The following is a 15,820-nucleotide window of genomic DNA, read 5'->3' on the forward strand; positions in this document are numbered from 1 at the left end:
ATAGTTGCCAAGAAATTTATTTCGCATTTTTATTGCTGGAAAACTAACGATGGGTCGAATAAGTTATATGGGAGGCTTTTGATGTTGGTCTAGCGATAACGGGTGGCACCTGAAAAGGTGGAAGTAAAATAGTTCACAATAAATTTCTTTCGATAATGAGGACATTAAATTATAAAAAAAAATAAATTGGTCGAGATGGTTTTTAAAGTTTTAATAGCTCAGAACAGAAGGTAATAATTTTAAATGTAAGTGTGTTAGGTGACGACGGGCAGTTTAATTTTAACATTTTTGTAAAAGTTTGCCAAAAAATTCATTCGAATGCTTTCTCCTCTAACATAAGAAATGTGTGACATAGGTATTACGAATTAAGATAAATTTTACTTTAAACAAAAATTCTCCATAAGCATAACCACGGGCCATTAAAGTATTTTCAGTTCTAACCCCATAAAATGAGGAAAACTATCGATATATAGTTAATATTAGCAGCATAATCCATACATCAAATCTTATCAGCATAATCGATCATCTACATACCCGATATTATCAACATTATCGACATAAGTTGCCCAATTCCGATTAGTTACATACCTAACGCGAAAACTATCTCAAATTTTAAAAACAGCGATGCGAGCAATTCAGAAGGAAATTTTGATACGACTTTTTAGTCATTTTTTATGGATTTGACTGACCTAGGCCGGGAGAAAAAGCTACAATCGTCAAAACTGAGACTGTAGCTATTGTGCTGGGAGAGCTAACGGTCGATGTTGGTATTGGATTCAAGAAGGGTAAGCATCAAGCAGAGATAGTCGATGAGGTGATTTTGGGAATGGACTTGAGAAAATTGGGGTTTACGATAGACCTGAAGAATGGAGTACTTCGAGTAGACCATGAAGAAGTCCCTATTTACAGAGAAGGAAACCCGGTGGTACGATACATGCTTGTGGAGCGCCCAGAAAGGCTTCAATTATGCGTGAATCTGACAACAAGCCAAAAGGACCAGTCTAAAAGGTTAATGTGTTTACTTCGGAGAAAGGCCTAAGCAATATGGTAATTCATAAAATAAATACGGGATATGCCCAACCTATTAAGCAACATGCGAGAAGACTACCATGGCTTAAACGCGACGAAGCTAAGAAGACCATCAGCGACATGGCTAGTCAAGGACTAATTGAACCATCCAGCAGCCCTTGGAGCTTGTCTGTGGTGCTACTAAAGAAGAAAGATGGCAGCACGAGCACGAGGTTTTGCGTAGATTATAGGCAACTTAAACAACGAAATACAAAAAGATAGTTACCCGTTGCCCGAATAGAAGACAAGTGGTTTTCCACCGTAGATATGAAGAGTGGCTACTGCCAAGTTGGATCCTGAACATCGCGAGAAGACAGCCTTTAGCCTAGAGTCGCGTTTAGGGCAGTTTACGGTCATGCCCTTTGTTGTATGTTGCGCGGTGCCAAACTCCAACTTAATACAAAGAAGTGCAACCTTTTCAAATAGCAGTAAAATACCTTGGTAATCAGGTTTCAAGGAATAGAGTAACAGTTGATCCCTACAAAATTCATGCAGTACAAGAATGACCACAGCAAAAAGATAAACTTATACGGAGTTTTCTGCGGACCTGTGCACGTACTACCGGAGATGTTCGTGGATTTTATTGTTGTAATTGTAATAAATGAATTACACAGTGTACTTTACTTATATTTATTTAGTTAGCGAATATACTTGAACAAAAACATGAATACATAATTTGTAAAAAAACGGTAACGCAGTTGTACTTCATATTCATAACCACAGACTATATCAATAACATACAATGTGATACCTAAACTATATACCCACTCTATGGCTACATTCAACAGATTTGCCGATATTGCAAAGTCGTTCACCAAGTTGACAGAAGAACAGATCGATGATGAATCTAAGGGAGCTTTTGAAGATCTTAAACAAACTTTACTTAGGACTCCGGTGCTTGACTATCCTAGAAGGGGACTCTGTGTAGATATAGACGCTAGCAATGTTAGAATGGGTGGAAAGATTGCAAGAGTACGACTTCGTAAAGAACACCTTAAAAATTAATCAATATTAAGACTGTTATAAATTTTAGGGTGGCTCAATGAAAACGAAACAGACTGAATAATTCGTAAGGAAACAGTTTTTGAAACAAACACACGTCGATTTGGGTTGGAAGGGGGATATCTTCTACTTAGTGTACCTTCTAAAATAGTCGCTCGAATTTGAAAAGTAAACCAAAGGTGTGTAGAAAATTAAGAACCCTTTCCAATAATGTGTCACTCGACCCAACATTCAATTTACAATTATTGAAGGGATGGCAACCCTGCTTAGGGGACTGACAGTAGGGGTGTAAAATTTCAAGTAAAAGATGTCCTCCTTCTAACCAAAATTGACGGGTTTTTGCGTTTTTTCCAAAAACTATTTCTTTGCGAGTTACCTATTCCGTCTGTTTCGTTTTAGTTGGGTCACCGTGTATGTGCACGTGGTTTCGGTCTGGCGTAGGTTTTCGTCTCGCAGGAACTACGTTTTCGATGTAAGTACCCCGGGCCAACTTAAGGGTGCGTGCGGGCCATGCGATAGGTGTAAAAGTACTCCGTGTCCTGGGGTGCGTGCGGGCAATATCATCGGTGTAAGTACTCCATACCTGGGCTCGCGTGGGCGGGCCGACGTTGTAAGGGTCCTTATCACATGGGAGAATACGTATTTGATCATGTAGAGGCGTCTCGCTTTTTATATGTGCCAGCCGGGCGGCTTTAATCGCCTTTTTTCGCACAACAAAATCTAAATTTTATTGCAAATAAATAAATCATAAAACCATTTACCCAAAATCGTCCTGAAACCTTCATTTTCATGCCTACTTTCTGTCAGGAAATTTTAGTTTCCATGACACAGAGGCAGAGCAGACTATGTTTCCTGCTGCTTGTCACTTTACTGGCCACACCTGCTACTTTACCGGCCGCACATGGGAAATTTCTAAACGTCTATAATTATTAATTAAAAGTTCTACATAAAAATTGAAATTTTATAATAAAATACGATTTTGGGTAAAATTTAATACAAAACTCGTCAATAAAATGACATTAGGTACTTGACTCGGAAATTAAAGTAAGTAAGTATATGTCATTTTCCGGACTTTTATGTAAATAACTATTGTACAACGTACAACAATTTGTACAGGGTGTAAATCGAAAAGTGGAACACAGGCGTTTAACATGGGAAGTTACTTTTTCTTTGCGCAAACGTTTCCTAATTATTTTACGCAAAAATACTTCAAATAAAAGTTATAGAGATATAGATTCTGCATCTAAATCATGTGAAACGATTATTCTACCTCTTCTTGTACGCGAAAAAATTAATTATAAAGATTCTGTTTTCACGAGTTTTTAGTAGCCATGGACTATGTTTTTCTTTTATCGTAGTCCATGGCTACTTAGACTAAAAACTCGTGAAAACAGAATTTTGATTACAAATAACTACAAGGGATCAAAAACTAACAAAAAATTGATTTGAAAAATAAGGATACGTTTTATTAAATAGTAAGAAACAGTGAATTTCTTTAGTGTTTTTTCGCTGTACGTCTTCTAAAAGGATACCAGACCCAATTAAATATTGTATAGCGTATTATACATGAAACGTATATACGATTTTACGTAGAATCTAGAAATTAAATAATATATAGGGTGTTCCCAGTGGCGGTCCCAGGATTTGGTAAAGGGAGGGGCCCAAACCCGAACTTTGTCCCAACACGGAAAAAAATTAAAGAAATCTCGCATAATGGAAATGAGATCGACACAAAATTGATGAAAAAAATGGACAATGATGGGGAAGGCCGGGCCCTCACAGCCCCCCCCCCCCTGGGACCATTTAAAATACGGAATTCCGATTTTGAAAATACCTTAAACGAATTTCTCTTATTGACATTTACTTATATACTATCAAATTTTGAACATATTCCGAGGTCCGCTTTTCGACATGTAGATAGCTGCCACGGAGACAGTACCAAAGTGATAACTCGCAAACTCTGTACGTGAATATGGACTCCAAAATAAAGAAACTGAATATGGTGGCTTTTTTGAAAAAAGACAGTCGCTGTAAATTCTGGATCGAGTCAATTTCAAGTCTAACATAATGGGATCCAACTGAAAACAGTTTGCTTTTTGCAGTTTTTTTTGCGTATCTCTTCTATCATACATCATCCTAGTCGTTAGTTCTTACAACGATTTTTGAAAGCTCAATTAGAATCGAGCACACTGGTTTTATTGAGAGGTATTCAATATTGTACTGGCAAAGCTTCAAAATTGTCTCTATGTGACAATAAATCACAATGAATTGACGATTCCATCAAACGAATTGATCATAAAAAATGTGAATGAGACATCGACAGTCAAATTACTTTTCCATTTTGATTTCCTATTAATGGTTTTTTAGCGAGGCACGCACGAAGACCAATTAACCCCTCTCCATTTATCCAAGCTGACTTAATATAATGATATCTGTATCTGTAATGGCATGCGATAAATAAATAAGCAGTTATAACTGTCAAGCTCGATTTGTAAATCGAAAGTAATTTTAGACTAGATCTTTAATTACCGTAAACAAACAAAAGGAATAAGAAAATGGCAGTTGCACGCTCGCATAATTAAATAATTGAAGTTTAAACTTGCATTCGCCATTGCCGTGACAATTTGTGTTTATGTGTGTAGTTGGAAGGTTTATGCATTTTGATCATTGATGGCTACTATCTTGTATCTACAACAGTTTTCGTAGTTTTATCAAATTTTAATCTTTTGGAATGGCAATTTATTTCTCTGGTTAAACATCCATTAACTTAACTAATGGATATGTGTCAAATAAAAAGAAAACTTCGATGTAGGTATTTAAGATATGTTATATTCACACGGGACGCTTGTTTCAATTAATTTATTTTTTATTACAACCGTACTGTCATCTCTTTCTCTCGTCTGTTTTTATGTAATAATTCAAAGTTTCATTTTAAATGCGAAACCACGTGATAAAATGATCTTGTTGCACTGGTCTTTTTATTCTATTATTACTTATAACCAAATTACAACAATTAACGATTTAGTTCATTTTTATATCTTTTATAATTGGTAGTCTTCAAATTTTTAAAGCTATTTAACAACCGGCTTGCAAGCAGCTTGTTCATGTTAAAAATGAAGTGTTACTTTTATTTCCCGGGTGCTACATCTGTGGATATATAAATTGGCATTCGTAGCTATTACAGTCACGAAAAATGTATGTAAAATGAACTGAAAGTATTTTACGTTGTTGATAACGTAATTTTGCTAACAGGAGACCAATTCATCGGTTTGTCATCCTCGCCAGGCTATTTTTCTACAAAAACTGGACAAGAAGTAGTATCTCAAAATGTATGGGAAATTGTTGCTATTCGTTTTTGTTTTGATCTATATACCTACTAATAGTTTTCTTAACACGTAGTTCAGCTTTCCAAAAGAACTGGGAATTAATTAAAGGAAGTCTTGCTTGTCCATATCGAAATATTACTTTTTCATGAATTACTTTATTGAATATAACACTGTATACTATGCATCAATACCCTACCTGTAGCTCGCGTATCCTTGCCAATTTCCTGATAATGTATCATTTTTTAACTTTTTAAGTATAAAACTAAAACCATAATAACAATAATTTACGTGAAATAAAATTGTGTGAGTAAGAAACAATAAAATTATTACAAATGTGTCGACCAGTATTATCAAAAATCCGATCTGTAGGATACTGAAAAATTACGGGCCGTTAATTTATGTTAACAACTAATAAATTTCATTAAGTACCATTAAAATATACAAGTTGTACTTTTATTGTATGATAATCGATGGAGAAAATTTGACTTTACGGCATAAATTATATACACTTATTAAATTTTCTCTCTTAAAGTGATAGGTATGTGAAGACTTCTTAGTAATAACCGTAAAAAGTATGCTTTCATGTCGACGAATTAGCAATTGTAATTAATGAAATGTACGCTTCCGTTTGTCTATTACATGTTCCGTTACTATATTCCAATCGTCATAACCAGATATGGCATATAGTACTTGTGAAGCCTCTGATTTGAGCAACAGGTGGAAAGGAATGGAAAATGACATAAACTAGATCTTACCGGTGAGAGCTTTGCCGAGTTAGCGTGCTTTTACCTGCACAAGTAGGCACGCTTGAGGATTAAAGATCGGCATTGAGATCAGCGGGTTTTTAAGGGCGGAAAGCTTTGACTCGAATGTACTTTATAAGATGTTATTGTCTGTCCGTACGTCCATCACGTGCTAGCTTTACAATCACGAAATTTAAATCGGAAAAAATTAATGAATGCATATCACACGTTTTGTCGTTTTAGTTATCGGTGGAACTATTGAGATGCTGCTACCCAGAACTCTTATAAAAACATAAATTTAAAAAAAAATTTTGCGCTCCTTTGCGAACTTTGAAATATTTGTATACGGGAAAAGGATTACAGGTAAAACTTTGGCAATAATGATTTTATGGCCAAACTCATTAAGTGTGTTTAATAATAATACAACTCCTGTGATGCTATTCATAAATCATAACAAATACTCAAGTTCGGGGTAGCACCACTGGAGTTCTATTAATAATACTTGACCATAAAATTATTATTAATAATACGTATGGCAATATTTCAAACAGCAATTGAATGCAATATTTTTTGAAAAATTCATAAAAGGTTTACCATAAAAATCGACTACGGAAAATTCTTTTGAGGGTGTAACGTTCTTTTCTTACCAACTGATATTCCAAATTTAAATCCCGTTTAAATAATATATAGTGAAAATAAAAATATACTCTACTCTACTGTACTCTAACTCTTCGATTTATACTTTCATTTAAATTCTTACGCCATCTCCTTTATAAACCCGTCTAGTTAAGATGTAACTTATTTCTGTAGTAGATTTGTTGATATCTTAGTTCTTTAGTTTGCCGCTCGAGGCCATCCGTGATACTTCTATTCCCATCCCTTCTTTTATATGTCCTTGCGTACAGTCGTATTTTTTCCGTTTCTTTCGCGCAAAGACGATCTGGCCTTCCTAACGGTTGTATGCAAATTTTTCTCGATACGCCATTATTTTTTACTTGACTTATGTCTACCTGAATAAGCCAATTGCACCGTCAAAATTAAGTATCGCTCAAAGTTAAGCATAACTTAAATGCCATAGCAACGATTGTATTAATAATCGTTGCCATAGATTTTAAGTTCGACTTAACTTTAAGCAAGGCTTAATTTTGTTGGTGCAACTGGGCATAATTACTTATTGTTTGGCTATCACCATATTGCTTGGAGTGTTTTTTTCTCTCTATTTCTGATGTGCTGTGGGTGTGCTTCATTGAATACGCTTTGCGGATTTGCATTTGCAAGTAATTAGTGTATGGTATGTACGGATTCTGACTCAGCATTATTCGTAATACGTATTTTTTTAGGGATTTATCTTCAATATACAATCGTTTGTGTTATAGGCCCCTGGCGAACTACTGACATGGAATTTGTTTACATCTTGTTTATTGCTCCTTTCCAAGTGCAAGAATTAACGAAATAGCTTTGTGAATTGCTTCAATATTTTGATCCTACGTACTTTACTTTTGTCGCTACGAAGGATATACCTTCCGAGGTCCGATTTGATCTATATTATCCCTTGATTACTTTTGTTTCTTCTAAGATTCATTTCTGTTAGATTGGTTACTTTCTATCCTTCAGATTAGCTTTGTTATACAAGATATTTAGTTACCGTTGCGTCGTAAAGTAGTTTTCTTGAAGTAAACGTCATGTTCACGCATTTATACACCGATTTGTACAGACGATCTGTGGTCGAGTCAAAATTTTGCTTTTATTTAGTTAACGTAAATTTAACTATTGGTTCTTATTGAGTATTAATTACGGTTTTAATATATAATTTCCCTGATTAGTGAGACACGTTAGACAGTGCTATATCGTAATATATTTATGCCGCGCTATTCACTATCCCTCTTCTTTGTTTGTTTGTGTTGTTATCTCTTAAAGATAAGGCAGAAAAGCGCCCTTTCTGAGCTCGAAAAGGTTGCGACCTGGTGGTTCAAAAGGTATTATTTTTATTTTTGACATTTCCTTGATATAAAGTTTGATGACATACTGGTTTTCGATACAATCGAATTGTAATTACTACCATTGTTGATAGTCATTTAACGTTATAGTTCCGCTGTTTTCTGCGGAACCCTGTTTTGCTTTTAATATTTTCCTTGACGTAATAATCCCCCTTTTTGCTAAAATTTGATTTAAATTTATATGTTGACATTTCAGATCTAGATATTACAGTATCCTATTTGTAATATGTTGAGATCATTTATTAAATCAACCTCGATTGTGACAACCATTTGTATCCCGGTAAATTTTATTTCTTGAGCTTATTAAAACCAAGAACAAGGATCTCTTAGCCTGCTTTGTTTCTCCCGAGCCATCCTACATATCAATCATCGTAACTGAATTTTACAAATCATACTTGAATTCCAAAGTCACATTCCTACGAATGGTTAAAATATAAAATACATGTGAAGTTACATGACACTATAACTACGTACACAAAATCTCCCAAATATCCTAAATTATCTACCCACCCTGTATATTAATATCAAATAAGAGGTCGCACCTATACCTAGGGAAAATTCCACTTACCTACGTATCAAAAACTATAATGCGCCCTAAATTGTATTCACACCCGGTGTATTAATCCTAAATCTCCCACTAATAAATTACAAAAATCAACCCTAACCCCAAACAGAATCATATTAAGCTAAAAGAAAATTCCCATTAATGCAACAAAGTAATTAAATTTGCGTGACCTACAACATTAGTACAATGAAAAGTCTTATACGCGCAATCTACAGCAAATAGCATATCTACCCCTAAATACGGCCCTTACCCTTCATATTTATACACAATTATTGGGCAATTTTAAAACAAACGCCCTGCCAATGAAAGCAAACACCCTATTAAATTGACCTCCAAATTGACATGCAACTAACACAAAACAATTACCCTACGTCCTACGCTAATTACAGCAGTTACAAAGAAAAAAAATAAGGGGTGATTTGCCAATCAAACACTGCCATACTCGACAAACATCTATCTCGCCGCTTTCTCCTCTTAGCTGGAGAAGAAAGCATGATGCGCACTCGCTGCGAACCTTCGTCGTTGTGTGCGCATTTCCAGTGGTGCAGCTTTCATCACACTCTCGAAACTTCTGTGCTAAACCTTACTTTTAATTAAAAAATTTAAGAAGTAAGAGAATTTTCTTGGGGAGGGTCTGGACAGTCCTCCGTCAATCGCAAAAATTTCCTTAATGGATTATGGCAAACCTTATAATATAAAATTAAGTATCCACTTTTTGTATAATTAATATAAGAAGGATTTTTACTTTTGCCGCTAAAAAGTAAGTACAAAACGAGTTCCTTGTGCAGCCTTGAAGTTTATTGGAATTCTGGACAGTCCATCAAGAGCTCTAGAACTATCTCTAATGAAGTTTTGTAGTGGCCCTTATAACAAAAAAAGTAAGAGACTTGTTGAGTTCTGGATAGTATCTCCAAGATTCGGAAACATTTCTGTACCTAATGTTTTGTCTGGAAACTACGGAAACTAGTAATAAAACTACTTATGCTTAGATGATTGCCCTGTAGCGAATTCTGGTCGTCCTGGAGAGTATCAAAAACTCTAATTCTTCACGTGGGAATGGATATTTTAGAATAGCTTTGCTTCCCTATCGTTGATAGTGACCAAAAATAATATTTTCACGATGCCATTTTGTAATTCAATTGTTATGTTTACGCTATTCCAATTCAATTTAATACAAATTTGTAAAAATAAAAGGAACGACCTGGGCAATTACAAAAAGTACAAACCGTGAAAATGACAACGATAACTTTATTTAACGCAATTATAAAGTTGCTTTGTTTTAATTGGATAGCAGCCAAGTTCTTTAATCTTCACTAACATTTTACTTACTAAAAAGTAAATCAACTTGTTAACAGAGATTGATTTGCTTTTGAAATTGTTTGAATGAATGCCATTTTTATAGAATACAGAATATTGCAAATCATGACTTGTGATGTGCGCTCCAAAGTCTTTAGTTTACACACAGGGCCGTCATTTATTACATTATATTATTGTAATTGGTTATTGATTTCAAAAATGCTTGTAGGCTTTAACAATAGAAAAAAAACAGCGTGGTGGACCTCGACCTATTAGATTTTTCGTGTCAGTTATTTGTGTCCTTTCAAATAGCACAAGAACGCAACGAAGAGGATTACCCTCGCCACTAGACGTATTAAAACAAAGGAGAAAAGGAAATTTATTCCTGCCTTATACAGTTTCTTGTATGACATACAAATTCATGACGGCCGTAAGACGCTCATGCATACGTTTCCTTCTGAAATACCTATAAAAACTATCCCCTACGAATATCAGCTATAGGGACATGGTTACATGTAATTCAGTTTAAAAACTGACACTGGTACATCTTTATTGCAAATTCGAAAGAATGGTTTTAAACAAGTTCTAACAGTTTATTAAATATTATTCATGAAACAGATATATACTGAAGTTATCAAGCCACAAGTGAATGATCTACCATACATTCCCAAAAATCTGCTAAAATAATGCATGTATCTGTTTCGGCACACTGATAAAAAGTTAGACACCTATCATATGTAGTACCGTTGACTTTAGGTCCTGCATCTACCCACTTGGCCCTCACCAAGCGGTTGTTAGCATCTATCAGTCCCGCCTTTTTGAATAAACATCTAACAAAGCACGGAAAAGGAGCGACCTTAGCAACACAGTCATAATTATAAAGTTGATTGGCTGCGGCGTCATTGATTTTCAATTCACACATACATTTCGTTTCGAAAGGTGCAAAAATATTATTCCACATTGTTTGGGTGTCCGTCGGCAACTTCTAAAAGTTTCATTAGGTACAATGGAAAGATAACAGAATTAGACATACATACCAACGCACAAATGGATGATACCAACAAAGCGATCACCAAAAGTATTTTCATGGTTGGTCCCGAACTGATGTAACTTCAGAAGCGTAGTACGCGATTTCAACAAAACCACGACATTTATAACGTTAATAACAGATAAAGTTGTTGGGTAAGTTTCTAGGTATCAAGATGTGTTAAATATTGACACTGGCTGAATGTAACGTGTATGTGGTTTTCTTAAAAAAAAAGATAATCTGAGCAAAATAAAAGCGTTGGTATCTCTTTAGGGTGGAACAAAACTCGTAATTGAACTGCAACTATTGAGACAGTATAACAAAAACCGCACGGTATATTTTTGAAAAACCGCAAATTTTTGAAACTAGATACAGTGAAGTATTTGGCACAGTAAAGAATAAGAATTTTAAGCTCTTCCATAATCGTGTAAAAAATTGAATCAGTAACAGGTCAAATGGAATACATTCCTCACGGTGCTATTGCCACGACAGGTTGCCATTAACATCTTATCACTTTACAAACATGAAGTAAGATATTTGCTACGCTGAGTCTACATTGAGTAACAAAACAGTTTCAAGAGAAAATTTTCGTGTTTGTGGCGTTGCGCAAAATATACTTTTAATAAAAATAATTTATAGACGTAGCAGTCTTGAAATAAAAAAATCTATAAAGATAGGTTTAGACATGTGGTCTAGATACAGTACCGATGATCACCTAACCTTCTATAACAGAGACTACATCCCCTATTAACGAACAAAACAATAAATAATGGGAATAATCATAAGCATCCAAGATTGTGTAATCAAGTTTGTTGTTCACCAAACTCCCATCAAAATTAATCAAAACGTACGCAAGTCGTTGCTACAAGCATGTATACAAATTGCAGTCTACTATTTTTTTTTGCACAATCCATGGCCGCCGAGGACTCGTTTCACCAAATCAAATTACTCCGGGAAAAGTTCAATTAGACCCTCCACCCTTCTCGCTCTCAAAAATCTTGCCGATGTGGCTAAGCAGAGCTGAGCCTGACTTCCCCCACCTCCTTCTTGGGAATCATAGAATTTTTGCAATACTGACCTCTTCCCCCAAGGGGCACACAGACTGAATTGGGGGTGCTCAAGCTTACCGAACCGTAGAATTGAGTGCCCTTCCCATAGTTAAATAAAGATATGTGGATTTTTAACGTTTACTACAGCAGTATGACAAAATTACATCGTGCCATTTCATTCAGCTCACCAATAAAAAATTAGAAGGCTACTGAAATCACTCCATATTATGGATTTTGAGATTTCACCGGATCTTTGTTTCAAGATCTCAGGAGTCCGAAGAAATACTTTAAAAAAATGTTTGTATTGTACGATTGAATAAAATCGATATTTATTGAATTACGTATAAGTTGTAAGGAGCAGACCGATTTGGTTGAAATGTTGTACCAATGTTCTCTCTAATGGTCCTGAAAGCTGGGAATATTGGAACCGATTGGGAAATAGGAAGTGTCCTTATGTCTAAAAAACATATTTATTTAATAAGGTATGAGACATTTGACATTTTAGGTCACGTCTTAGTTTGATAGGTTGCGTTAAAGAGTGAACTGAGTGTGTGATTATTTGATTAAATACAGTTGTGGATAAAGTAATACTCGTACGTACCCTGTAGCCTATTTTGGTTGAGACCGCACCACATCTCAGCTGTTTTTAAAGACGAGGTGTGCGGTTTTCGCTACATTGTGTCTCTTTTTTTGTGAAACTTTTAATGCCACAGAATCAATTCAGCTATGTTTGTTTCTGAGCTACAAGATGAAAACGAAAAGTTTGTTGATCATATCTTACCGATCTTACCGATGTAAGATAGAAAAAGGTAAAACGGTCTATTTTAGATGTTTTTACGTAAAATCCAGTGGCGTAGTTAAAGAACAATTTGAACACAGCCTCTGAGATTTGACCCAACGTTGGTATTTTTTAAATGCAACGCCCTATAAATCGTAACGCCCATTGTTTGATTTTTTCCTGATTACTTTGATGTATCACAACCTATATTTTTTTACGGGTTTTTTTAAATTTTAGCCATGAACCAAAAATAAATACCTTATTTTTTACGGTTTTTAAATTGTAGGGCATGGATTAATTTTTTTGTTTCATTATTTTGTTTATTGCATCCATGGTAACTAAGACCAATCAATAAAACTTGCCGACGGTAGAAGCATGTCATTTCAACATTTAGGTATATAATGTTATAGCAGTGTAAACTACATCGGGGTGTCGTTTCTCTAGGTTGAAACAATGTCGAAGATGACAGCGAGCCACCTTGTACTGTAAAAATACCACCTAATTTCGATCTGAATATCGGAATGTAACATACACATCGTATGTAACATAGTTCATAAGATTTGGGATTTTTTATAAATTTTCAAATACACAACAAATTGTTGATGTATCATTATATTGTTAGTTCCCTCGTTAGTTCCTTATTGCAAAATTTAGTCGGTAATTGTTTAATTCCTTTAAATCTATTTGTTGTACTTGTTGTGTGATAAATTTAAAAGGGGTAACTTAGGAAACATTTAATCGAAATTGTTTACGCGAGTTTAAACTTTTACCTGCTCAGGTGTTAATAAAATTAATTTAATTGTTTTATCGACAAACAATGTCACGGGCGAGATAAGCGATGCAGGTGTATCAATTCTGGTGGCGTAAGAAATAACGATGTTGATTTTAATAGAGGAGGTGGTTTTTGTATAAATAAGAAGAATGAAGAGCAAACGAGGCTGTCTCGGGTTATTTTGAATGAATTAAATTAATTGTCTGTGAAGCCAATTTTGGTACCGGCAGTCCAGCCGGTTTTTTTAAGTTTTCTGCTATTTGCAGGTTCTATTTTGCCGTCTCCACTCTTATCTATTCATTGCCATTTTTTCATATCCACGTATCCTCTCCCCTCTTTCATATCATATCGTCTTCTTCCTTGTTTCCTTGTACTCTCCACGGCGCCTTTGATCATGATCAGCAAACTATTCTCTCTTTGTATTTGACTAGTTCTAAGTCACATTCCTTCCTCAAAATTGTGTTATCTTCCTTTCCCTATTCTTTCGGTTCCTAATCCTGTCAGACCACTTTATTCCAAGCATTCTTCTCCACATGTCCATAGCTTCAATGCTTTTCTTATCTTTTTTTCAAAATTGTACACGTTTCACGTCCGTAGGTACAGCATATCACTCCATACAAAGCACTTCGCTATTCGTTTTCTTAGATTTATGTCCAACTTGCTGCACTGTATTCTACTTTTCCTGACAAATTCTTCTTTTGCCATCCCAAGGCGCGTCTTTATTTCTTTCCAGCTTCTCCATTCATACAGTCGTTCATAGATATTTACAGCATTTCTACCTGCTCCACCCTTAAAAATGAATGCAGGTTTTTCCCAATGGTAACTGTGAATGCAAATTATCAGGGCTATTATTGGAGCTGCGTTTTTTTAAATAAGATTTTATTATTTAAGAAAATTATGAACAAACGAAAGATTCCTAAATGATCTGGGCGCCTCACTTCATATTGCCAAAACTGCTCCTCGGGGTAAGCATTTTGAACATTTTAATAGCACTTAATGAGAGGAGTGGGCTCACAGACAGTAATTCTATGTTCGAGAAACCATTTTATACTTTTCATACCGATTTACAAATAGTTATGACCTGATTGTGTATGATGATTCCGACAGAAAACCGAGGAAAAAAGGGATGGTGGACAAAATGAAATCGATTTCGTACATGATTTTCGGAGGGCCTTTTGACAAGGTGAAACTTTTTGCTGCGAAAGGTTTACCAGATACGTAAAACGTAAGCCTGCTCCATACCGTATCTTCAGTCCCGTGCGATAAAGTGAAAAAACATGCCAAGATCATATGACGTATTATTGTAAAGCAAGAAATTATTTTTGTGTACACTCACGGTGTGTGCTTTATAAAAGATTAAGTACAATGTAATTAGTTACAACTTTTCGTATGAATTTATGCAAATAAGGAATGGAAATGTATATATCAAAATTAGAGTTCCAGAGCCCCCTATGAAATTAAAAAGACAATTTCGTATATAGAAATATGTTTAATAAATAGCACGATTATTATTGTATCGGGTGTTCACAAATAACTGTAGATACTCAATTCGAATTTTACGTTGAAAGTTTTAGTATTTTTTAAGGTGTTCGAAATCATTGCGTATTCCCACCAGAGCCTTTAATATGTGGAATAATTTTTAAACCTTCTTACAGGAGAGATGGTACATTGACATATACACTCCCTTGTGTCTACAACTTAATTAAGTCAAATTTATTTATGGTTTAGTTGTTGATACAATATCACCTGTTTCATGATAGCTTTGTAGAGAAAATCGATTAAGTGAATGAGAATTATTGAAGGCTTCTGTATTTATGAATCAAAAACTATCGATTGAATATAAAGGAATACGCATTTCTTCTTTTAGATTAATGGAATGTCATAAAAAGCAATGATGAAATTCGGCCAAGTCAGCGAGGGATATCGGTGAGTCTTTTGTATTAATGATTTTTTTTAGAAACCGTCAAGTGAGTGTAAAACAATGCACATTTCCCCTTGTATTAATGAGATGACACATCAAGAAGCAATAGCGACGAGTAAACGAAAATATTGGTATTCTAATGATTTTTTCAAAAACTGTCAATTGACTGTTAAAGAATACACATTTCTCCTTTCAGGTTAATGGGGTGGCATAAGAAACAACAAAGTGGGCGAGAGTCTGGAAGATTTTTTTAACTGCCAATTAGTGGAAAAGGGT

The 15,820-nt window shown here is 35.0% G+C and overlaps 1 protein-coding gene and 2 long non-coding RNA genes across 8 annotated transcripts in view; 1 reads left to right on the forward strand and 2 right to left on the reverse strand.

Moving 5' to 3' along the window:
• Positions 1-15,820, forward strand: part of LOC116160332 — a 60,480-nt gene that overhangs the window by 32,137 nt on the left and 12,523 nt on the right. For 2 of the 3 annotated variants that reach the window (XR_004143184.1, XR_004143185.1), the window contains exons 4-5: positions 15,491-15,675; positions 15,741-15,818. This is a non-coding gene — a long non-coding RNA (uncharacterized LOC116160332). The remainder of the gene's footprint in view (positions 1-15,490; positions 15,676-15,740; positions 15,819-15,820) is intronic. The other variant, XR_004143186.1, reaches the window with a different exon arrangement.
• The window catches only part of LOC116160327 (eyes absent homolog 2), a 51,332-nt gene that overhangs the window by 11,645 nt on the left and 23,867 nt on the right, over positions 1-15,820 (reverse strand). The window lies entirely within an intron of this gene.
• On the reverse strand, positions 10,522-11,168 carry LOC116160331. Its single transcript, XR_004143183.1, has 2 exons — positions 11,035-11,168; positions 10,522-10,982 (listed from the first exon to the last, which is right to left on the reverse strand). It is a non-coding gene; the product is annotated as an uncharacterized LOC116160331 (long non-coding RNA).

Source organism: Photinus pyralis, unplaced genomic scaffold (genome assembly GCF_008802855.1).
Source record: "Photinus pyralis isolate 1611_PpyrPB1 unplaced genomic scaffold, Ppyr1.3 Ppyr1.4_LG1, whole genome shotgun sequence".
Classification (NCBI taxonomy): Eukaryota; Metazoa; Arthropoda; class Insecta; order Coleoptera; family Lampyridae; genus Photinus; species Photinus pyralis.